The following is a 22,373-nucleotide window of genomic DNA, read 5'->3' on the forward strand; positions in this document are numbered from 1 at the left end:
TCTTCACTTCAGTAGTTGGTTCAAGTTAGTATACAGGCAGTCCCCGACTTACGCGGATCTGACTTATGTCGGATCCGCACTTACGAACGGGGCTTTCTCGCCCCGGAGGTCGAGGTAGCGGATTGCTACCTGCGAGCTCCGGGGCGAGAGAGCCCCATTCGTAAGCTGCTCCGGTGCCCCTGGTCTGCTGGAGATGGTCTCCAGCAGACCAGGGGCACCGGGCGGGTTCCCGCGCTTCTGAGGCTTTGCCAGAGCAAAGCCTCAGAAGCGCGGGAACCCGCCGCTGCTGCCGCTTCAGTCGCAGTGCCTGTGGTCTGCTGGGGACGGTCCCCAGCAGACCACAGGCATCCGGACTGAAGCGGCAGCAGCGGGGGTCCCGCGCCTCTGAGGCTTTGCCAGAGCAAAGCCTCAGAGGCGTGGCACCCCGCTGCCGCTGCGGCTCTGCTCCCCGTGTCCCTGGTCTGCTGGGGGGGGGGGGCGGCTAGTGTGCCCCCCCCCCCAGCAGACCAGGCTTTTGTTTTGGACCCTGGAGCAGAGCAGCTGGGGCGCTGCCGATTGGTCCTGCAGCGCCGCTCTGGGCACTACTGGACCAACCCGGCAGCGCCCCAGCTGCTCTGCCCCAGGTCCTGATTCAGCCGCTGCTGGTCAGTTTCAGCAGTGGCTGAATCAGGATGCCCCAGGCGTCCCCAAGTCAGCCGCTGCTGAAACTGACCAGCGCTGACTACAGGAAGCCCCAGGCAGAGTTGCTCTGCCCCAGGCTTCCTGGAATCAGCCGCTGATCAGTTTCAGCAGCAGCTGATTGGGGACGCTTGGGGTTCTTAAGTTGAATCTGTATGTAAGTCAGAACTGGCGGTCAGTTTCAGCAGTGTCTGAATCTGGAGCCAGTTCTGACTTACATACAGATTCAACTTAAGAACAAACCTACAGTCCCTATCTTGTACGTAACCCGGGGACTGCCTGTACTTGAGTTCTTGTTTGTGAGCTAATCTCACTTACTGTAAAATGACTCTTGGTCTACAATTGGCTTAGCACAGGGGTGGGCAATAATTTGTGATGGGGGGCCACACCAGTATTTTGGTAAGTGGTCAAGGGCCGCACTTTTCAATGGAGGGGATATGTGGTTTGGGATGGAGGTTGGGTGAAGAAGGGAGCTCTGGGTGGGGTCTGAGAGGAAGTTTGGGTGAAGGAGGAGCTCTGATCTGAGGAAGGGTATTGGAGTACTGGGTCTGGTAGGGGTATGGGTGCAGGAGAGGATCTGGCCTGGAGGAGGCTTTAGGAGGGGTGCAGGATCTGGGAGGGAATTGGGGGAAGCAAGTGGAATGCCAGAGGCAGGCTTTGGCTGGGAGGCGCATACCTAAGCATCTCCCAGCCAGCAGTGCTCTCAGACAGCGCTCTGTGCTGCAGGGAGGGAGAAAGAGGCTTCATGCACTGTTCCTTCCCCCAATAAAAATCTCTCGCCTCCTATTGGTCAGAAACTGACCAATGAAAGCTGAGAAATTATGCTGCATTGCCCCACCACCAGCAAAATCTCTCAACTCCCATTGGCCGGTTTTAACCCTATAGAGGTCCTGGGCAGGGTCCGCATCACAGTGCCTCAGCATTTGGGTAGTTGCTGTGGTTTGCCTGGAGCTGGTAATGCATGTCCTCTCCCTCTGGCCGCCAGCCCCAAATGAGCTGAGCTGCAACTTTGATAGCTCTACAGCTCAAGCATGCCCAGTAAGGCAAAGGGGGTGTGACTTTCTCAGCTCTCAGGACTGGATTAACCTCCTGCTCCGTGCAGGGAGAGTGCACCCCATCACACAACCTCCACTTTAAGAGTGGGCCCACCATCATGTTCCCCACCCCCCACCAGGAAAAGAAATCAGTATTTGTGTGTGCCTTCCCCGGACTTACGTATATTGGGGGTCCACCTACTCTTCATGCAGAAATAATTGTGACAAGGAAGACGACCTTCATCAATAAGTGTAGCAGGGAACAAGTAGCTAGCAGCTCAAAGGGCTTGCCTGTAAGGGCCCTGAGTACGAGATTGAGGTCCCATGCAGGTGTTGGGTCCCTTCGTGATGGCACTTATTGTGTAGACTGCGTAGGAATAATTTAAGGGAAGGATGCGTAAAAGCCGAGTGGCCCTGTAGTGGAGGGTGCAGGGCTGCAATGGATGAGAAGTGTACTTTGATAGAACTTAAGAATAGACCGGTCTGGTGCAGGTTTAGGAGATAATGTAATATCTGTAATACCCGGTATCTGCTGGAGCGCCGTTATGTTCCAAGCACCAGACTATAAACAGGTACCATTTTTGTTTATAAGTTTTTTCTGGTTGTAGGTCTGTGATAGTTCATGAGGACTTGCTGCACTGCTTCCGGGCAGGCTGTGTCTATGGGAGTCAACCAGCTAACATCCACACATGAAAATGGAGCATGTGGGTGGCAGGATGGTGTATCTGCCCGTTTCGCTGTGTGAGCAGGGAGCGGACTCGTGGGAAACGATGCGGCGGGGCTATGCTCATCTGTAAGAGGTATGGTTACCATGATTGTCTGGGCCAACTCAGAGCCATGAGGATTACCCTGGCCCGGTCCTGTTTGATTTTGAGAATTGTGCATTGGAGAAGTGGGAAAGGTGGGAATGAATATAGGAGAGGTGCTTGCCACTTTATGCTGAACACATCCTCTAGGGAGTGGAGGCCTATGCCTGCTCTGGAGCAATAGCGCACGCAACGAGTGTTTGTGTGTGTGGCAAATAGGGAACCCCCACTTCAGGAAAAGGTGTGTCAACACTGAGGGGTTGATTTCCCACTGGTGATCCTGAGGAAATTGCCTGCTGAGGTTGTCTGTCAGAACATTCTTTGCTTGGGAAGCAGGTTGCAACCACCTTTATGTTTTGTGGAATGCACCATTCCCACAGGTGAACTGCTTCCCAGAGACCTGATAGGATTGGGCTCCTCCCTGCCGGTTGATATAGCACATCATAGTAACATTGTCTGTACATAACTGAACTATTTTGTTTTGGATCAGAGGGAGGAAATGAACGCAAGTATTGCAGACTGCCCTAAGCTCAAGCAGGTTGATATGTACCTTGGTTTCCTCTGGGGTCCACGGTCCTAGAACAACACGGTGGCCTAAGCGGGATCCCCAGCCCAATAGCGAAGCATCTGTAGTGATTGTCAGTGATGCTGGAGGTTGTTGGAAAGGGACCCCTTTGCACACGTTGTCATATAGAGTCCACCATGTGAGTGAGGTTTTTTATCTTGCCTGGCACGGTAAGTCGTTTGTTTATAGGATGTATGTGTAGCTTGTATACTGTCCACAGCCATGCCTGGAGTGGTCTCAGATGGAGGCGAGCATGTGGCACCACAAACGTGGCTGCAGCCATGTGCCCTAAAAGATGAAGATAGTGTCAGGCTGTTATGCAGGGGCTGGCCTGAGCAAGGGATATAAGGTCCATGATAGCAGAGAACCTCTATACTGGTAAAGAGGCTATTGCTATGCTGCAGGCTAGATGTGCTCCTAGAAACTCTAAAGTATGGGTAGGAGTTAGTGTGTACTTTGCTAAGTTTATCTGGAGTCCCAGGCTGTTGAATTAGGGCTCTAGTGGTTTTGAGTGCCTGTTCTATGTTGTGCGCTGTGGGGCCTTTTAACAGGCCGTCATCCTAGTATGGGAATATTGTGATGTCCATTCTGTGCAATGGGGCAGCCACCACTGCCAGGACCTTGAAAAGACCCGTGGGACCATTGAGAATCCAAAGGGTAGCACTTTGTACTGAAAGTGGAGGTCTCCTATCAAAATCATAGAAATCTCCTATGTGATGGATGTATCAAAATATGAAAATAGGCATCCTGGAGGTCAAGGGTACCCAGCCAATCTCCTTTTTCAAAAGCAGGAATGATAGTAGCGAGGGTTACCATATTGAATCACTGGGATTGCACGAAGCGGTTGAGTTTGCGGAGATCTAAGATTGGTTTTCATCCTCCTGGTGGTGAAGAAGTAGTGGTAATAGAATCCCTTGCCTCTGTGCTCTGGTAGTATGTTTTCTATGGCTCCTAGCTGTAGGAGATGTTGTGCCTCTTGTACAAGCACATGCTTGTGAGTGGGGTCCCCGAAGAGGGATGGGGAAAGAGGGTGGTGGGGTGGCTAAAAATAGTATGCAGTACCCAGTTTTGATGATTTCCAGCACCCACCTGTTAGTGGTGATAATACACCACGCTGGATAGAGTGTAGCCAGTCTGCTGCCAAAAGTTGTGGAGGATTTGGATTGCTGCTGTAGAAAAACTGGGGCTGTCAGACCCTCGACCAGGACTTCAAAACACCTGTTGGAACATTGGTATTTGTGGAGCTGTTGTCTATTCAGGGGTCTGTCTGCACAGCCGACCGTGGGCACTGCTCCCTGACGTCTCCAATTAGAGGTGCAACAGCGCTCATGCACATAAGGGAGAGCACCCATGGGGACGTTCCTCACAGAAGAAGAGAGGGTTACTAACCTTGTGCAATAACTTGAAGGTCTTCAAGATAATTGTCCCTATGGGTGTTCCACCACCCCCGTTTCTCCCCTCTACGTTGGAAATACTTGTTCTGGGCAGAGAAGGAATTGAGGGGACAGTTGGCCGCATACACCCAGTAGCTGTTCCAAATGGCACGGGCCGGTTGCCCGCGTGTGCAGCCTACTGAGGGCACTGTTGTCTTAATTCTTCTACTAGAGGTGCAGCGGTGCCCCAGATACCTAAGGTGGAGCACCCACATGGACAACTATCTCAAAGAACCTCAGCCACTGCCCAAGACGAGTAACCCTCTCATTTGTACATCCTCCTCAAAATATTTTCTTTGGTAAACACTGCTGCAAAGGATGTCCTAAAAGAGAAATAAAACATGAACACAATCACAGACAGTCTTTTAACAGTGAGCTCAGATGATAGGATGATTTGCTAGGGAAGTTGCTGAATTATCATCATTAGTACTACTTGAGGTAAAGTTAAAGAGGGAAAGTTAACTACTGTTGTACATTGATTCAGTGGAATGAACTGCATAATGTGATTCTTTCCAGCCCTAATATTTATTATAAACTCTGGCTTCTACATGAACTCTTGGTGCATCCACATATATTTGCTGCTTACATTAATGCTTTTAAAGTAGATCAGCAGATTGATTATTCAGAATTTTCTTTACACTGAAATGTGCTGACAGTTATTTTCCTGACTACCTATAAATAGCCCTCTCTGCTTGAGATTTATTTCCTGTGGGCATTTAGAGCTACAATTTCTTACTGTTATGAATAAAATAAATTACTATATATACCATTAGCTATTTTGGTTCTATGGTGCTATGAAGAGATCTAAATTGTACTGTAGCTCCTGCATCATCAGAGGTATTATTAGCTAAAGACTCCAAATGCAAAATACTTAGTCGCAATTATGTTAGTAAAATCATATTTTGTTGTTCAGATCATAGGCTGAATTTGCAGAGCTAGTACTGAAAAAGGTGGTAACATAACTTTTAAACTTGTAAATGGATCTGAAAATCATTTAATAAACTTAAAGCTCTGCAGTGTCACTTGTTACATAATTACTTTTTAAAATTATTGCACTCTAGAGTTTAGGTACCAAGGAATCATGGGTATTAATGCATCATCAGCTTAACACTGCACATAAAACTTGCTTTATATATTGAATCATTCACTTGTTTGAATACCAAAATTAAATTAAGGGAAAACAGATGCTTCTGCCAACTGCCAGAAGAGGTGGAAGTAGTGAAAATCCTAAAAAAGTCCACATGGTGTACCTTGAGGCTGTGTCTAGACTGGCCAGTTTTTCCGGAAAATCAGCCGCTTTTCCGGAAAAACTTGCCAGCTGTCTACACTGGCCACTTGAATTTCCGAAAAAGCACTGATGATCTCATGTAAGATTGTCAGTGTTCTTGCGGATATACTAGGCTGCTCCCGTTTGGGCAAAAGTCCTTTTGCGCAAAAGGGCCAGTGTAGACAGCCCGGATTTGTTTTCCGCAAAAAAGCCCCGATCGTGAAAATGGTGATCGGGGCTTTTTTGCGGAAAAGCGCATCTAGATTGGCATGGACACTTTTCCGCAAGGAAGAAGAGAAGGTTACTCATTTCGTGCAGTAATGGAGGTTGTCCCACCGGGACAACCATCTCAAAGAACCTCTGTTACTGCACAAAGTGAGTAACCTTCTCTTCTTCTTTGAGGAGTGTCTCTGTAGGTGCTCCTCCTTAGGTGACTATATAGCAGTACCCATGTTAGGAGGTGGGTGCTTCAGTTAATGATCATGTTGGGCTTTGGTGAGGACTGAGAATCCAAATTCTGTGCCCCATTTCAAGTAAGTGTCCAGGGCGTAACGTCTGGCGAATGTGTGTGCAGAAGACCATGTTGTGGCTCTGTAAATGTCCATCAAATGAATGCTTCTAAGGTAGGCCACAGATGGTGCCATGGCCCTTGTGCAGTCCCATTGCTGCAAGGGAGCACAAAGCCAGGTAAGGTTCCCCCTAATGCCCAGACCCCCCCACCCGTACCCCAATCCCATCACTTCCCTTCCTCTGCAAGATCCAGCACCCCCAACTTGCTCCGACACCCTCCCTTGTTCTTGTACCCTCTCTCCTGGCCACGCACTGCATCCTTCCTTGTTCCTGCTCCCTCCACCTGGCCAGAAATCCTACTCCCAGCTTTTGCACCCCAGCTACCTCCCAAATCCTGCACCCCATCCCTATCCTACTTGCAGGGAGCCCTGTCTCTCACACTGTACTCCTCATTTTTGTCCCTACCTCAGAGCCTAAGGGTGTCCATAAAATCCACTAGCTCCAGAACCCCAGAAAAGTAAATCTGGTCTATGGGAAGCCCTGAACCTCAGTTTCCCCCTTCCCTTCCCCTCACCCCGTGAGGTTGTGGCACTAGAGGAGTGAGGTATCTCAGCTGGGGCCATATCAGTGAATGTTGGGGAGTTTTGGAGGAGGTTCTTTTGCTTCTCACTTGTGTGGTCCCCAACCAATTTTTTTGAGAGTCCGTGATCCCTGACCCAAAAAGGGTTCCACACCCCTCCCATAAATAAAGCATACATTGAAACCTTTTGTGTTGGACAGAATATTTTACTTTATTTAAAATTAAGTTTGATAAACTAACATGAGAATGTTAAAATGCTTAATCTGTTTCATAATTTAAATTAAACTGTTCTTACTAGCTGCAGCTGGTTCAGAAAATAATGTCACCGTACCCAACAGGGTAGTTCTCAACCCCGCCCCTTCCTCCCGAGGCCCTGCCCCTTCTGTCTGAGTGTAGCCAGTGTAGGGAGGTGCAGGGCAAGCAGGGAGTCTGTTTGAAGCTCCCTGTTTCATCCCCGGGCTGGATCCAGTGGCTTGGCAGGCTGGATCTGGCCCCTGGGCCATATTTTGCCCAGCTTGCTATAGAGTAATAAGGAGCAATATGCACAGTTTTGAATAGCCTAGTTCAGTGTCTTCAGGTTTTCTGAATAATAGTAGTAGTTGAATTGACAGTTCCTGGCCTTCTTACTAATTTCAGCCTCAACTCAGTAAAGCATGAAAGCAAGTGCTTAAGTCCATTCTTATTCAGGACAGCTCTTAAGTCTATGAAGCAAAATGCAGGACAATGTAGCACTTTAAAGACTAACAAGATGGTTTATTAGATGATGAGCTTTCGTGGGCCAGACCCACTTCCTCAGATCAAATAGAGGAAGTGGGTCTGGCCCACGAAAGCTCATCATCTAATAAACCATCTTGTTAGTCTTTAAAGTGCTACATTGTCCTGCATTTTGCTTCAGCTACCCCAGACTAACACGGCTACATTTCTATCACTTAAGTCTATGGTTAGCTTTAAACACCTAAAATTAAGCAGATGCATAAGTGCTGTCCTAAATCATTTTTTTACTAATCAGGGTCCACGATTATATGTAGGATGAAAATATGAAGAAATGTCATAGTCTCACAGACACTACAAATAGCCATAGTGGGCCAGATTCAATTAGTAAACCTGACTCCCATGAACCAAATGTACTGCTTAGCTAACAGGGTGCAACTCAATAGTGTGATAAGTTACACCAATGATGAATGTGGTCATCAAGATCAATGAATCCTAGATTTCTGGTTTTGTGTTGTTTAATTTTAAATAAAATTCATGTTCATGTTGTAAAACGATTGTGGTATATAACTTTTCGTCTACATGCACATGACACACTGATTAGAGATCATTTCACAATTATTTTATTATTTTATAGCAAACACTTCTCAGTTGAGGATACTAACAGCCAAGCTGCCTTCACTGTAACCATAGCAATGATTGTCCTAAAAATAAAATGACACTCTGCCAGAACAGATGAGATCACTTTACAGATCAAGAATCAAGTTCACAATCAGCAACTGACACTTGGACCTGAGGATCTCTCGTGTGACCGTAAAATAATACGGTAATTTGAGAGCTGGTCTCAGACATAAGTGCTTAAGAATAGAATTAACAATGGTCAAAGTTAGATTCCTTGTGAAATGCATGCAGAAATCCAACTTGTGTCTGTAGACAGAGAACTATTTCTGATAGTGAAGAAAGACATTCATGGTTCTATTGCTTTGCCAACATTGATTTTACAACTTTACTGAAGACTCAGTACATAAACGCAGGGACACACATCCTCCATGACTACAGAATACTATCTAATTATGATTCTAATATAGTAGTAACTACATTATAGTGTCAAGTATCAGAGGGGTATAGTGTATACATTATAGTGTATACATGGTGGTTTTAATAGCTCTGCAAATGTGGTTAAAGTCACTACTTGCCAGGAATCAAACACCCAACCTCTCTCTCTCTCCAGATCTCTCCTTAAAACCCAGTATTTCTATAAAGACTTCCTCAGTTAATCTCTTCAATTAAAGTTCCAATTCTGTAATTGGATCTGAGCAGGTGGATTGTTGCATTCCTACAGAGCCCCATCGACTTCCATGGCTCTCTGCACGGGGATCTGTTCTCACTGAGCTAAATGTAGGTTTGGCACTGGCATCTCCACACTTTCTCAGCCATGTGTAGATGATGCAAGTTTCATCTTCTAAGAAGAGATCTGGGAGCCAATCTAAATCTAACTCTCTGTGGGCAAACCTTTTCACCCTCTCGACTTCAATAAGACTCTGCACAACCACAAAAGTACATCTTAGCCTTTCCAGTTAGAGTTGCGGGCTGTGTCTTTACACATTTTCACTCTAAATAATGACAAACAAATGAAGCAAAGTATTTTCCCACTGCATGGTAAAGATTGAGACATAAAATTGTCAAGTAAAATTTTTCACTTTCTTTAGGAAAAACACACTCTTTCTGAAAAAGCTTTTTTCTACGAGAGGTTTTCCTTGAGTAGAACATTGCTTTAAAAAAGGCTGTGTGTTGAATATAGTCAGTAGCAATACACAATATAAACAGATGCAACCAATTGACTGTGGCTATATAAAATATTTAAAAAATGTAATTGAAAAACAAAAGTCTATCAGATTTATGGAATTTTAAGTAGCACCAGGGCAATTTTTGAGATTTTTCTTGAGTTTTAAACAAATACATATGAAAATCATAAAACAATAACAATTTCAAATCAAGAGAAACATGCTCAAGAGAGAGATTAGATTTTATACTACAAGACCTTAAGTTTCAGTAGCCACCTTCTCTCAGTTATATGCATATGATCTTACTGGTGCATTACACATTTTGTCTTTCTAGACAGAGTTATTTCAGGAGAAGGGGGACAGAGTTGAAGAAATGTAAGTGCTTTTAGTTTTAGAAAATGCGAAGGAAAAATGCAATAGCTTATTTGTAACTATAATCTGTAAATATATGCAATCTGCTGAGCAATTACACAAAACAATTAAGAAAGTGATTCAAAAGAAAATTGAGGGCATGAATAAATAATGTAGTGTATCAGTCCCTTATGTCTGCAGATAGCCTTGTGCTAGCAAAATAGATGGTTTACAAATTTAACAGAGATTTTTGCAGAAAGCAATTCTCTGCACTATCCATTCATTATCTGCTAGCCTGCAGCCACAGCACCTCAAGCTCTCACCTTACAAATCCTGTCATACTAACCCAGGCTAGGTCCCCATGCACTTGGAAGAGGGTATTGATTTAGTGGGTGGTATGTGACATGAGGTACTATATTGTGCCTTATACATTAGGGTTGGACTTCCCTGGTCCAGCATCCTTGGGACTTGACTGGTCCCAGATGAGGGACTTTTCTGGACCACGAGAGGTCATTTATGGCCCCCCTGCTCTGCCGCCTCCACCAGGCTTCATGGCTTCTTTGCAGCCTAGCTGGCCTGCCCAACCACCCCGCAGCCCAGCTGAGCTGTGTGCTAGCTTCCGGCCAATACTGCAGCCCAGCTAAGCTGCTTGCTGGCTCCACCCCCATCCCGCCCAGCTGTGCCTCACTCTCCTCCCTCCCCCCCTCCTCCCGCATAGTACCTTCTGGATCACTGGTGTTGCTGGACCAGAGAGGTCCAGTTTAGAAAGGTGCAAGCGGTACATTCTGTGATGGGGTGCACCAACCCTGCACTGGGCCTGAAACAGTCAACCAGGACTATCTGGCTGAGAGCACCCCACCCTCACAGCCCTGCTGGGCATGCTGCAGCTGGAAGACCAGTGTAAAGGTCAGTGGAGCCACTCAGTCAGGGCTGACTGCCGCAGAGGAAGAGTTGCTGCCAGAGCTCTGGAGGAGAAGCAGCAGACGGACGGCACCAGAGAGGCCAGTCAGTGGGGAACAGCCGGAAAAGCTCCCCATCTGGAGGAGGAAAGTAGGGAAGACGCCGACTGTCGTGATGCAGGTAAGGAGTAGCCCAGGGCAGGGAGACAAGCCCTGGGAGCTCAGTGTGTTGTGGGCAGATTCCCCACTGAGCGAATAGTGGGGGACAGCCCACCACTAACAAGGCCCTGAGCTGGGAACTGGAGGAGAGAGGAGGATCCAGGCCCACCATCCTTTGGGGCTGTTACCTGGTGTGATCATACCACTGAGCTCACTTACTGTCCTCTGGGATTCACCATCCTGTCTTGATTGGCCATAAGTTTTGGTCTTCCCTAATGAAAGCACAGAGCTGGGTTAACAGCTCCCTAGCCAAACAACACAGATGCTGAATCAGCTCAGCTTTTGGGGAGGGGGCTCAGCTATAGGGCCTTGACAGCGTAGAGGAGTCCTGCCCTCAAAAGGGACCAAACCGCCAAATATTTCCATCTTGCTCTGTATAAAAGTTTTGCACACACAAAACTAATCAGATTCACTCTTATCAATGAAAGAGAGAAATGCACATGTAATGTCAACTGGCAGAACCAAGCCTGGGACCTCTGGAGCTTAGTGCATAAGCCTCTACAGCTGAGCAAAAAGTCGGCAGGCTCTCAGCAAAGGCTGTAGAACAAACTCATTTTCTCTGTAAGTGCCACTACATGGGACAATAAACCACACCCAGTAGATGTGTAGGTTACACATAACTGTGGCTCTCCTCCCAGGTAACAATTATTTACACGGGGCTTTATAATAAATAAAAGCATTTTCATTAAGTATAAAAAGTAGGATTTAAGTGATAACAGATGGCTCAAAGTAAGTAACTAAGCAAAAGATAAAACAAAACAAGTCAGTTAAACCTCAATCACTAAGCAACTTGTTACATGCAAATGCTCATCCTACCAGTAGTTCTAATCATCTTTCTCATAAGCTAGGCAGCCTCCTACTTTGGGCCTGATTCTTCTCCTTGTTCAGTCTTAGGCTATGTATACACTGACAGGTGTAGAGCTCTGGCAGTTACAGAGCTGCTCACAGAGTGTTGTAGGGAAACCGCGGTCGTGTGTCCACATTGTGCTCCTTATGATGGTGGAACATGTCCACATTAGCAGCTCTTGCAATGCCACAGAGAGCAGTGTACTGTGGGAAGGCTTTGCAGTGCCTCATGGGGCAGTCAGCATAATTGCAGTTTTCCCAAGCCCATTGCTCCGTGGTCATCCATGGACAGCAGCTTTTCTACAAATCCAGGGAGAGGTGAGAGTGTGTATGTATGTGGAGAGGCGGGAGATCATGTGTTTTGGAGGATGTCAGCATGCTGTCTTGTAAGTTCAGAGAGCAGGACAACCTGTCCTGAGGGAGCTTGGGGTAAGGAATTAGGGTGAAGGAGGGGGTGTGAGGTCTGGGGGAGGTTTGCCACTGACATCTCAGCTTCCCCTTCTTCCTGCTTGGCTCTTTGCACAGCAAGCTCTCTCTTTTTCCCCTTCTCTCTCACACACAGCTGCCTGTCTCTGTTTTCAACAGCAGGAGCATTCCACCTGCACGGTCTGCTCTATGTCTTAGAGCAAATCAGCACAGCATGCAGGCTGTCAGAAACAGCTCTGAAAGGGGAGATGCACATGCCTTTAGGGCAGACAGCTGAGTTCAAAACAAGCAACAGAGGGAAACTTGAGGGATTATGAGCCATTTCTGGAGGCCAATCAAAATGCAGCAAACAATTTAAGTGTCCACAAAGGCACCCCAGTGCTGCATCCAGAGTGCAGCAAGAACTGTGGAGTTAGTGTAGACTTGGCCTTAGATGTTTCAAGCAGGCATCTTGGGTGGTAAGTGGTGGTCTCCTGGCATCTGTAGGTTGTCAATGATGCACTGGAGGGGTTTAATCTGGGGGCTGTAGGTAATGAAAAATGGTGTTCTATTATTTTCCTTGTTGGGCCTGTCTTGAAGAAGCAGGTTTTAACCCCTCTAGCACATCATTGACAATTTACAAACAATCCTCACTCTTAACAGGCCTTGGGAGACAGGTCAGTCCTCGCCAACGGACAACCCCCTAACAAAGCAAATTCTTTCCAGCAGCCACACATCACACCTCAGACTCACTCATCTCAGGAATCTACTCCTGCAACAAACCCCATTGTCAACTCTGTTCACATATCTATACAAGTGACACTATCACAGGACCTACCCACATACGTCACAACATCAGGGGATCATACAACTGCACATCCTCTAATGTGATACAGGCTATCAAGTGGCAGCAATGCTCCTCTGCCATGTATATTGGCCAAACTGGATAGTCCCTATGACAAAAGATAAATGGACACAAGTCAGACATCAGAAATGGTAACATACAGAAACCTGTAGGGGAACATTTTAAACTGCCTGGACACTCAGTCATGGATTTAAAAGTATCCATTCTTCTGCAAAGGAATTTCATCAGCCAATTACAGAGAAAGAGAGTGCCGAATTGACATTCATCTGCAAATGTGACAGTTTCCCTGGGCTTGAACAAAAACATTAACTGGATGTTGCATTATAAAGCTAGCCTTCCCCACATGTGCAGGTTAATCGAGTCCAGGCTTATGGGATAACTTTGTACATGTTAACATCCCCGCTCAGCTTCCAGCTTCTCTGCCCTGACTCCTGAGCCCCCATCTCCTAACCCTCTGCCCTGAGCCCCCATCTCCTAACCCTCTGCCCTGAGTCCTGAGCCCCCATCTCCTAACCCTCTGCCCTGAGCCCCCATCTCCTAACCCTCTGCCCTGAGCCCCCATCTCCTAACCCTCTGCCCTGAGTCCTAGCTCCCATTTCCAATGTGGGAAGAAGCCTGATGCCCCAGCTGTGAAATGTGGGGAGTTATTGTCCCCCATTCTGTATAGTGGGGGGGGGGGTCCCCGCATTGTACGAGGTAGAATCTCTGGCCGCAAGCGATGTCCGCGCCCGTGCGCAATGAGCGCAGGAAAGAGCCATTTTGTGCTGGGCAGTGGAGGCAGCAGGACCCCGGAGCAGCCCGGCTCCCGGCTCACGCCAGCCCGCAGGGCCAGGGCCGAAGAGAGGCGCAGGGCGGTGCCGAGCTGCCCCAGGGCCAGTGCTTCCCGAGGGCCAAGGCCCGCCCCGCGCTGCGGGGACAAAGGCGCTTGGGCGGCCGCGAGCGCCTCCCCGGTCGGGCAGCGAGCGCAGCTCCCTCGCGAGCGGCTGCAGAACCGCGCCCCGCCCCGGGCACCGCGCCCCGGCCGCTTTCGCTTTCGCGTTGCAGCCTGCTCCGCCGGGACCCGCAGCGCGCAGCTGGGTGCGTAACCTGCCCCTTCCCCGCGCGGGGCCGGGCTCCGGGGCTCCAAAGCAGCCGCGGCCTGGGAGCCAGCGCGGGGAGGGGCGGCCTTTGTGACTCCCGCTGGTGGAGGAGGCCGTGGGGGGGGGATTCCCGAGGCCCCCCTGGGAGCGGAGCCCCGGCGCTGGAGTGCGGCCCCGCCGTGCGGATGAGCAGCCCCCGCGGGCAGCCTCGCTCCGCAGTGTCGGCGGGCTGCAGACCCACCCAAAGGGCTGCACGAGGCGGGGCGAACTCTCTGGCTGCCCTGGGAAGTGAGCTCGTTCCGCTTTGGCTTTACACGGATCGGGGGCAGGTCACGCGACAGCCAGAGAGCGCCCAGGCCTTAGGAGAGCGGCTGCCAAGCAGCCAGCCCCAGGGCCCAGTGCTCCCGAGTCGTAAAAAACAACGCAGAATAGTGATAGAAATGTAGCCGTGTTAGTCTGGGGTAGCTGAAGCAAAATCCGGTGGCTTCCTGGGCTGTATTTTGCCCAGCCCTGATGTACAGAGAGTTGTTTCATATCCACAATGACCATCGTCACGTCAACAAAAATGAGACCCATAATTCAACATCAGCGTAGGTCTTTGGAAAAATGTCTCAGTTCCACAGTGGGTCTGGCCCACGAAAGCTCATCATCTAATAAACCATCTTGTTAGTCTTTAAAGTGCTACATTGTCCTGCATTTTGCTTAAAAAACAATGCAGAGCGTCAGCACACGCTCGTGGGCTTTTCCTACTCTGAGAAACTCCTGGTGGGGCACGGAGCGTTTAAAAGCTTATTTAACAAAACATGGACTAGCAAACAGACACAGGGACAGAGGGAGGTCGTTGGAGCCCCCCCCCCCCCCGAAATGTTGCAACAGTATTTCCTAGTCCTGCTTACACAATGGCAACAGACAGGCGGAGCAGACAGGTTGCACAATGTCCATGCTATACGTGGTTGGTATGAGTAAAGCTAGCAGCACTCTGATCAGATCCCTGTAGAACCGTAAAACAGACAGTAAGTATATTGAAGCAAAATGCAGGACCATGTAGCACTTTAAAGACTAACAAGATGGTTTATTAGATGATGAGCTTTCGTGGGCCAGACCCACTGTGGAACTGAGACATTTTTCCAAAGAAGACCTACACTGATGTTGAATTATGGGTCCCATTTTTGTTGATGTAACGATGGTCATTGTGGATATGAAACAACTCTCTGTACATCAGGGCTGGGCAAAATACAGCCCAGGAAGCCACCGGATCTAGCCTGCGGATGCTGCAGGGAGCCTCAGGCAGGCTCCCCGCTTGCTTTGTCCCACCCGCTCTGAGCCCTGGAGGGGAGGGGAGAGGAGAGGGAAGGGCTTCAATTGCTGCTCCCACCCACAGCACAATCCCATTGTCTGATTTCTGGCCAGATAATTTCACAGATTGACATAATACTGTGTATGAAATGAAAAAATTCTTATAGAAGGTGCCAGGAACAAAAGGACTTTCCCTATTACGGGTCATAACCTTGTTGATCATTGCCAGTAGGAAACATTCAAAGAACTAATAAGAAGCAGGAAAGTTGTTGGCATTAGAGACACCAGTTTATCAGCATACATTCAGTTAGACCCAGATCCCTTGCTGTAGGAGCTTTAGCAAAAATACGAATGCAAGAAGTCATAAGCAGTTACTGCATAAGTAAAATTTCATCAGACACAATTGACAGAATAAAGCAAAAAAGGCACACATGCATAAGGAAGCTGCCAGATCAAATTTACAACATAAGAACAATTCACGATAATCTTTGGATAATACTGTATTCAGTTAATTATTAAAATTTAATTACTTTGTGTAAAAAACATAGTGGGGTATTCTTACAATATAGGGCCCTGTCCCTTCTGGGACCACCCTTGACCACTTCAAAAATTATTGCCCACCCCTGGTCAAGGAACGCTGTCAAATCTGACAAGCAGAACATTTATCCTACTTTTAAAAAATATGATAGCTTCCTACCCTGTTTGTCTTTTCTATTCCTCAATCTAAGGTATGAGAAGTGACTTCATAGTAATAAATACCACATTCAATGGGCACCACTGTTATAATGTAGAAGGTTTAGACAATAGTTAAAATGCTTGAAGCCTGAGAACTCTACAGCTGCTATTGATGAATGTCAGGACCCATTTTTGCCAGCGTAGCTGCAACCAGAAATACAAGATTTTCATGTATGAGTTACCAGTGTTTCCTGTGTTCAGAAGCTTTTGGGGTAGTTTATAAACTATCTTATGTTCTGATTTTGCACTAGCTCTCTATGGACTGTGGGGTCTGAAGAGGGTAGCACAACATGGAGGATTAGGGATTAATTAATTCTATGGAGGAAGTAAAACAGCTTTATAAAAACAAACTAATGTATTGATTTTCATTGCTGTTTGATTTGAGGGTGGCTCTTCCTATTTATTCAAGGACCATGAATGGCTGTTGTGGCCTGACAAATATACTTTCTAATCTTTTCAGGTGTACGTCTTTTATTTTTGTCTAGAGACTAATTAGAGTGTGCCCATGTGGACAAAAGTCCTTCCAGAATTTAATTAGAAAATGTGTATGATGCAAGATGGTTTCTCACGAAGGCTTAAGGGGCCAACTTTGAATCTCCCTGTTTGTGTTGTAGCCTGAATTGCAGATTATTGTATTTTACAGCTGACTCCTATCATCCTGTTTTTGACAGAAGGGAAGCTGTGCCTTTGTCGGTCTCTAGAATTGATTTCCCTTTACCCCACATACCATACACTAGGACTCTAGGATAGACTCATATAGTAAGGTCTGCGGCCTTTGATGTGACTGTGAACTGTAATAACTTTACAACAAGCCATCTGTCTGACTCAGCCATATGCTCTCCCTCCCCTTTCTCCATTGCTTTTACAGGTTGAATACATCAAGAGAGAAGAAGTAAGCTACTGAAAGAGGTAGGGAATGGCCCTTTGTTTCCTCTTTGCATTGAACAAGGCCACTCATATTGCTTTCCCTTGGCTCCCTGTAAAACTATCCATCTGGGATGCAGAGCAGTGAGGGTAGGGGAAGTGTTCCCTGATCCTCCCATAATTATGTTACCATGCTTGGTGTAGATTCTGAGGTACGGCTTTATCGGATGTTAAGACTTGACCTAGCCAGAGTGACTACAAATTTTTCTAGTATATACAATGAAGTATATGTGGTGTTTCATGTGCATTACAAGCTTTTTACAAGCTTTTAAACTGGCTCTCCTTGCGGACCGGCCCCCACCTGCCACCCTGTGTTGCTGCTTCTGATAACGAGGCAGCAGTGTTGGTAGCAAGGGGCTCCCCAGGAGTGGGGCCAGGTGCATACTGGCTGCCGGCCTTACCCCCCGTGGACTATTGAAAAGTTGTGTAACTGCTAAAATTCGATGCGGTTACTAAGAATTTTAAAATGCGGTTATCTGTATCGACTATATGATACATTGATAAACAGTGCTGTGCAGCGCCACAGCGAAGGTAGCTCCAGGAGCTGGCTTTGGAGCCACCCACACTGCTGCTCTGCTCTGCAGTCCTGTCTGCCGCGAACAGGGGATGGTGCCGGAGCAGAATCTATCAGAGGCAGCAGGGCAGGATAGGCTGCACTCCGGAGACAGTGCTGGGGGAAATCGGCTTTTAAGAGTGGGGTGCTGCTTGAGCCCCACTCATCCTGTACTCCCTGCGGCACTTCTGCCTTTGAAAAGCGCAAGAGCCCCAGAGGGCTCTTGTACATTTCAAAAGCAGAAGCGCTGGCAGTGGGAACTGGTGCCAGTGGGGACTGAAGCAGACCCTGCTTGTGCTGTTTCCCCACTATGCATCGGCCTCACCTGCCCCCCATGGAGACAGTGCTGGGGGAACTGGCATAAAGCTGTTTCCCCCAGCACTGGCTCCTGCTCCTCCCCACCTTGCTGCCTCTCTCTGATAAGGCAGCAAGGTGGGGGAAGCGACTAGTCAAGTGGCTACTCGACTATCCGATAAGCATTTGGACTAGTCGCTAACCTCCCTAGCGGTTTCACAATTATTCAGTTACATGGTATCTAACATCCCTTCTGTGAAACTCGCAGGACAGTTAATGCTAATTTTTAATAAGTGTTTAAACTCTAGAGAAATTCCAGAAGACTGGAAGAAATCTAATGTGCCAATATTGAAAGGGTAAATGGCAAGATCTGGGTGATAGGGAATCATTATTGAACCAGGAATTTTTGTAGTGGGCCCTGACGGGGCAGTTCTTGATCCTATGCTGTTTAACATTTTTATTGATGACTTGGAAGAAAACATAAAATCATCACTGGTAAAACTACAGATGACACAGAATTTGGGGGAATGATAAATAACAAGGCTTACAAGCTAAATGTAAATGTATAAATGTAGAGATGAAAAATGTAAGCCTTACATAGAACACAGGTGACTATTTGATCTGAGGAAGTGGGTCTGGCCCACGAAAGCTCATCATCTAATAAACCATCTTGTTAGTCTTTAAAGTGCTACATTGTCCTGCATTTTGCTAGTAAGCAGGAGAACTGATCATCAGTCATGACTCTGAAAATGATGGGGGAGTCATGGTTGAGAATCAGTTGAACATGAGCTCCCAAAGCTGTGGCCAAAAAGGCCATTGTGATCCTTAAATAGGGGAATTTCAAGTAGGAATAGGGAGACCATTTTACCTTTGTATTTGGGACTGGTGCAGCTGCAGCTGCTGCTGCTAGACTCCTGTGTCCAGTTCTTGTGCCCACGCTTCAAGAAAGGTGTTGGAAAATTGGAAAAGGTTCAGAGAGGAGGCGTAACAATATAAGCAGGGGGTCAGACTAGAATCACCACAATTATCCCTTCTGGCCTTAGACTCTGTTATTAAAATGTGTTTATTTTTGTGGGAAGTAGCAGCACAGCGATGGGGAGGTGACTCTGCAGGAGTCAACAAACATGGGTAGCTAGTTTAAAAGCCGGCTTCCCGTGCATACTGGGTCCCACCTCCCCCTCCTCTGGGAGGACCTGCATGTAACTATTAGGATTAACCAATAAGCCTATGCTCATTGGTTAATCATGTACCCAGGTACATGTTCTCATCCTTAGAATCTATGGGTAGATCTACACTGTGATTTAAAAAAAAAAAAAAACTATGACACCAAGTCTTGGAGCTTATATCAGCTGTCTTGGCCTTAGGCTGCAGGGCTAAAAATGGGAGCCTGAGCTGTAAGACCAAGCTAACCTTGGCTCTGAGTCTTGGTGCGGTGGGTTTTTCATAGTATAGGTGTCAGGCTGCGTGCTAGTTGATAGTTTCAGCCAAAGGTCCGTGTCAGTGACAGACATCCTGTCATCAGCCAAGCACATTGGCCCTGATCCGGCAATGAGTTCAACATGGCAGGAATCCACTTGCATAGAGCTTTCTGGACCATGAGGGATACAATTTGAACAGGAAATAATCGCAATATCTGATCTGAAATAGAGTTCATGGCCTTGGACTCCAAAGACCCTATGCTCAGTGAGCAGCTCAGGAAGTACAGAGAAATAATGACATTATTTTCAGCAAACCTGGGAAGACTGGGTAAGTTCCCAACAACTGAAAGAATGCTGCATCAGAATTTAAAAAGACTGAACTGTGTGGCCTGGTACCTATAGGCCTGTCAGTATAACATCAGTCCTGGGCAAGATAACAGAATGGCTGATACGCAGTGTGATTAGTAAAAAAGAAAAGGAGAGTGATTGGCATTAATTGCATTAATCTGGGTTTATAGAAGATAAATACTGTCAAACTAACTTTTTTATGGTGGATAAAGATAATAAGACTGAAGTAATATACTTCTGTGAAGTACTTCATTTGATATGGCACAACATTTTAACTGGAAAAATTAGAACAATATAAAATTAATGTGTCACACATTAGATGATCTCAAAATGTAACTGTGAATAGTTCACTGAGCTTGTTCATTCCTAGTGGGATCTTGTAGGTATCTGTTCTTGACCTTATGCTTTCTAGTATTTTTACTAATGATGGGGAAAAAAACCATATATAAAATCATCACTGATAACATTTGCAGATGACACAGTCATCAGGGGTACAAAAAATAGAGATGAGGAGATGTTAATGATACAAAGCAGTCAGGACTGCTTGATAAGCTGGAAGCAAACCAACACTATGCACGTTAATACATCTAGGTGTAAATCTTTTAGAATAGTATATTTAGGCCATATTGACAGGAAGGGGAGTCTGTCTTCGGAAGCAGTGGCTCTGAAAAACACGTGGGTGTGGTCATCTAGTCTGACTTCCTATACGACACAAGCCATAGAACTTCCTCAAAATAGTTTGTAGAGCATATCTCTTCAGAAAAAAATCCAGTTTTGATTTGTGATCAGTGTGGGCAGGGATGGAAAATCTACCACATCCCTTGGTAAGTTGTTTCAATGTTCAATACATATACTTTGTTTCCAGTCTGAATTTGTCTTGCCTTCCTTCCAGTCATTGGCCTGTGTTACACCTTTCTCTTTTAGACTGAAATACCAATTGTGACCCTCCCTGTCATGCTTTATGAGAATTGGCTTATAAATATGAATGTGCATAACTCAAAGATGCTTTAGACAAAATACTTCATGTAAACCTATTGATTTTAATGTTAGTCTGATGGATCTGTATATCTTATTTTTGTGCACATATTATTCTTGTATGTGAAGTTAAAAATCTGAAGTGTTAATCTGTTTTATAGCTTTAAATGTGTTAATGAGGGCCACTACTATACTTTGAGTATTTAATGATTCAGTACTCAAATCAACAACTTGTGAATGGCCTTGTGTGTCCTTTAAGCGGAAAGTGATTGGTGTTAGACCACCTGGTACTGGATAGGGATGTTCAATTGCAGGTAAACAGCTAATCAGGTAGTCGATGGAATTTCCATCGACTACTCAATTAGTTGATAAGGGAGGAAATTGCAGAGCCGCAGCGAGTTAGCTCCCGGCCCTGGGAGCTAACCCCACTGTGGCTCTGCCGTTTTAAATGTAGTAAGCCCTATCCACTAGGCAACTCCAGAACCCATCCTACCTTCAGGACATCCCTTATCCTGCCTTCCTAATACCATTGCCTGCTCCATCCCTGGAAAAATTGGTGTAAGGCAGGATAATGGATGTCTTGAAGGTGGAGTGGTGGGATGGGTTCTGGAGTGGCTGGGGTGGCCTACCCATGGCTCGCGAGCAGCATGGAGCTCTTCACCCCTGAAAGTGCGGCTCGCGATGCCTCCCCTGTGGCTCGCAAAGCCACCCCATGCGCCCCTACAAACAGCCCCGGGTGCAGGGAAGCTGTCCGGCATGGCAAAATGGCGGCAGCCAATGGGAACCTGATGTGGTCCGAAAGCATTCTCCCCTCCCCCCTTCAACAATTCTGGTGGCGCTCTTCGCATTTTTTCCGCCTCTGTTTCAGTTCTCTGGCTACCTCTGGCCTTGGGGATAGGGTATTTGCATGGGGAGTGCAGGGGACGGTCTACAAGTCCCAAACCCCCCACCCCCCACCTACCCAGGCAGCCACTGGGGGGCCAACACCCTTTGCCTCAAAGATGGAGCTGGTTCCTGCATTAGTAAGGCAGCATACGAGATGCGCTGAAGGTAGTGTGGTGGGATGGGTTCTACTCTTGGAGCAGCTGGACAGGCAACACCAGTTCCCCGGGAATGGAGCAGTCTGGTATTAGAAAGGCAGGACAATGGATGTCCTGAAGGTAGGGAGATGGGGTGGGTCCTGGAGTGAACTAGGGGATAGGGCATCTGCCTAGGGAGCATCTGCTATGCTGAGTGCAGTGGGCTTAACCTCTGCTGCTGCCCTGTGCCAGATCCCCAAGTCACGTAGCTCACGTAGCCTTGGGGTGCAACTGGAAGCAGGAGGGGAAAGAGCGGGACAGGAAGAGGATGGCCCTGCTTTTAGTAATGTGGGCACTTGTCCAAAAGGAAATAGACTTGAGATCATCAACTCAGATATAAGCAAATATCAAATAGAAATTTTTGATCACTGACATCTTGATCTGGATTTGTATCAATGAGCTAAAATTGATTCATTGTCATTTCCTGTCATCCTTTGTGACGTAATTATCTCAGCAACAGATGTGGAGTTTTATATTTAAATTAATCAGCTCGAAGTACTGATCCACAGTTTTGCATGATAATCACGTGACCAGTGTTCTAGTAAGCGTGGGAATTCATTGTAGAAACAGCGTGAAATGCCATCTAAAGCACATCTCAGTTGAAGTATATGAATAATCCTTTTGCATATTTGAAATCTGGACTCGGTTGGAAAGTACCTTTTTAGTAAGCTGAAAAAATACATGTACTCTGGGAATTTTTCAAAGCAACAAATGGAATT

The 22,373-nt window shown here is 46.8% G+C and overlaps 1 protein-coding gene across 4 annotated transcripts in view; it reads left to right on the forward strand.

Moving 5' to 3' along the window:
• Positions 1 to 903: 903 nt before the first annotated feature.
• Positions 904 to 22,373, forward strand: part of CFLAR (CASP8 and FADD like apoptosis regulator) — a 58,808-nt gene continuing 37,338 nt past the window's right edge. For 2 of the 4 annotated variants that reach the window (XM_075934300.2, XM_075934302.2), the window contains exons 1-2: positions 13,742 to 14,030; positions 16,932 to 16,972. The gene's annotated coding sequence lies outside the window, so the exon portion shown is untranslated. Of the gene's footprint in view, positions 2,513 to 13,741; positions 14,031 to 16,931; positions 16,973 to 18,548; positions 20,425 to 22,373 lie in introns of those variants that run through there. The other 2 variants (XM_089779895.1, XM_075934301.2) reach the window with 2 other exon arrangements.

The sequence above is a fragment of the Pelodiscus sinensis genome, chromosome 7 (assembly GCF_052426305.1).
Source record: "Pelodiscus sinensis isolate ZL-2025 chromosome 7, ASM5242630v1, whole genome shotgun sequence".
In the NCBI taxonomy this organism is placed as follows: Eukaryota; Metazoa; Chordata; order Testudines; family Trionychidae; genus Pelodiscus; species Pelodiscus sinensis.